This window comes from Macaca nemestrina, chromosome 3 (genome assembly GCF_043159975.1).
Source record: "Macaca nemestrina isolate mMacNem1 chromosome 3, mMacNem.hap1, whole genome shotgun sequence".
NCBI lineage: Eukaryota > Metazoa > Chordata > Mammalia > Primates > Cercopithecidae > Macaca > Macaca nemestrina.
In genome coordinates, this window is record NC_092127.1 from 24,677,471 (window position 1) to 24,680,494 (window position 3,024).

Below are 3,024 nucleotides of genomic sequence, written 5' to 3' on the forward strand. Positions count from 1 at the left end.
TAACATTAAACCAAAGGCTGGGCGGGTGGTTCAAGCCTGTAATCCCAGCACTTTGGAAGATCGAATGGAGAGGATCGCTTGAGGCCCTGAGTTCAAGACCAGCCAGAGTGACAGAGCGAGACTGACTCAAAACAGAAAAAGAAAAGATGGATTGTGTTGTGCTCCTGCCCTGGATGGAGGACCACGAATCTGTTCTGCAAGGACATAAGGAGCTCACAATCCTCAGTGAACCCCTGACTGGTGCACACAAGGCATCTCTGAGCCTCTGCTGGGAACAGAATATCTCAGTGAGAATCACCTTAGGGGTACAGGTGAGGGAGACTCAGTGAAAGGCATGGAGCCTTCAGCAGGACCTAAGCTGGGGGTAGCCACATGGGAAAGAACCTTGCTGGCTCATGTATTTTAATTTTTAGCAATACTTATGTACTTTAGAAACATATTTTAATATATATTTAAAATTTCATATAATTATAAACATTTTTATTGTATTATAATAGCATATGTATATATTATATATAAATATTTCACATGATATGTATATATTACCTATAAATATTTAATGAAAATTAAAATTTTTCTTATGGTATTATGTTAACTATATATATATATACACATAAACATGTACGGTTCACTTTTTACTCTTAAATCTTCAATGAGGAAGTTCTTTTTTTATCATATGGGAATTGAAGAATTATACTTCTTTGAAAAAGCTTTATGCCAATTTACTTGTGGTCCCTTTAATTTTGTCAAAGGTGCTCTCTATAAACAGAATATCTATCATTACAGTCAGCAGAAACAAGAGAAACAAAAAAAGTCTTTGCAATATCTTGAATCTGTGCCACACCAAACTCCTATTATTAAAAAAATCGGCCGGGCGCGGTGGCTCAAGCCTGTAATCCCAGCACTTTGGGAGGCTGAAAAAAATTCTAGTCCATAGCTGGGCATGGTGGCTCAAGTCTGCTATCCCAGCACTTTGTAAGGTCAGGGAAGAAGAATCACTTTAGGCCAGGAGTTTGAGACTAGCCTGGGCACCATAGCCAGATCCTCCCCTCTACAAAAATAAGAAAAAATATACAGGTGTGGTGGTGCATGCTACTCTGGAGGCTGAGGCAGGAGGATTGCTTGAGCCTAGGAGTGCCAGGGTGCAGTGAGCTATGATGGCACCACTGCTCTTCAGTTTGAGTGACAAAGTGAGACCCTGTCTCAAAATGAAAAAAAAAATCCACAAACTACTCCAAGTTTCTTTGCCTAGATTCCCATTATGTTGAATATCATAGTTGAGATTTGATTTTACAACTAATTTTGCAATTCTTCACCTAACGTATCCAAATCCCCCATGGCACTATCAGCTTCTTGGTGGAAATATGTCTCAAACTTATTTGGGGAATAAATAAAACCTGTGGAAGATTTGAAGCACTCAGCTTCAACCATGGCCCTTCTGGATGATTCTTAACATGCCTACACCTAAACTGCCTCATCTACACATTTGAAATAATAATCCATACCTTAAAGATTTTTGTGAACATTAAAGGATGCTTCCATGGATTGGAGGATGCAGGCGATGTAGGGTGGTGGGTTCTCAAATGACAACTACCACTTCACTCCCTTAACTCCCCGCCCCCACTCCCAAACACACATAGTAATTCTTTGAAGATAACATACCATTTCATAAACCCTAATTCAGATTATAATCTTGAAAGCTTACTTTTTGCAGGCCCACCACACCTATTCTAACTGTACAATTCTGGGACCAGGAGTCTGAATGTTTCACAAGACCTTTGCAAAGTTCTCAGCTTTTTGCCTGGGGCTCAGCCTGCTCCGTGGTTGGCGGTTCCAGTGGAAATGGAAAAAGGGAGGGAAGGGCCTGTGCATGTTCAGTGTCCTGGGTGCAGGGAGAGTGTGAAGATTTTGAGGAGTGCTGGGGCAGTCTCTTCCGTAATCAGGCTCGTGTTGGCTCCAACTAACATTTAATTTCCCTGGTTATCTTTTCAGATTCATACAATTAAAAAAAAATTTTATGAGCAACTTGAGGGTCAAAATAAGGCTGCAAGTTGGTTTTAAAAGCTTCACGAGCACAGCGTCCCCTCCCAGATGGTGAGGGAGGGGAGAGCTTCACAAGGTCAGCTGCTTCCCATAGCCCGGGGTTGCAGGGTGGAGTCGTGGAGAACTGGCTACCTTTGAAAGAGAAACAAATACCTTTTTGGATTAGTTTTTATCTCAGTGGGTGAGTGGGTGGGTCTCTCCCACCCTGAGGGATTGTGTCCCACCCTGAGGGATTGTGTCCCACCCTACCAATTTAGGTTCAGCAAGGTCTTTCCTGGGGAAGTGACATTTCAGGTGGAATGTGAGGGATGAAGATGCCTTAGCTGGACAAATTTGATGGCAAAACTCTTCAAGGCTGAAAAAAGAGCCAATGTGGAGCTTCTTAACTCTAAAGAATTTAGTACAGGATGGGCATGGTGGCTCATGCCTGTAATTTTAGCACTTTGTGAGGCTGAAGCAAGTAGAATTGCTTGAGTCTAGGAGTTTGAGACCAGCCTATTCAACTTAGAGAAACCCTGTCAGTAAAAAAAAATTAAAAAATAGTTGGGCTGGGTGTGGTGGATCATGCCAGTAATTTCAGCACTTTGTAAGGTTGAGGTGAGAAGATCTCTTGAGCCACCATGCCTGGCCACTTTTGTTTTCCAAGTTCCTGTTCCTGTAACAACCCAATGGGTTCACCTTGGTAGCTGCCTAGATAGAGCCAGTTTATCAAGACAGAGGAATTGCAATAGAGAAAGAATAATTCACACAGAGCTGGCTGTGCAGGAGACCAGAGTTTTATTATTTCTTAAATAGGTCTCCCAGAGCACTCAGGGATCAGAGTTTTAAAGGGCAGACTTTTAAAGGGCAACTCTCAGGGATCAGAGTTTTAAAGATTAGGGAAAGCCAGTGAGCCAGGAGTGCTGATTGATCAGGTCAGATATGAAATCATAGGGAGTTAAAGCTGTCTTCTTGCACTGAGTCAGTTTCTGGGTGGGGGAC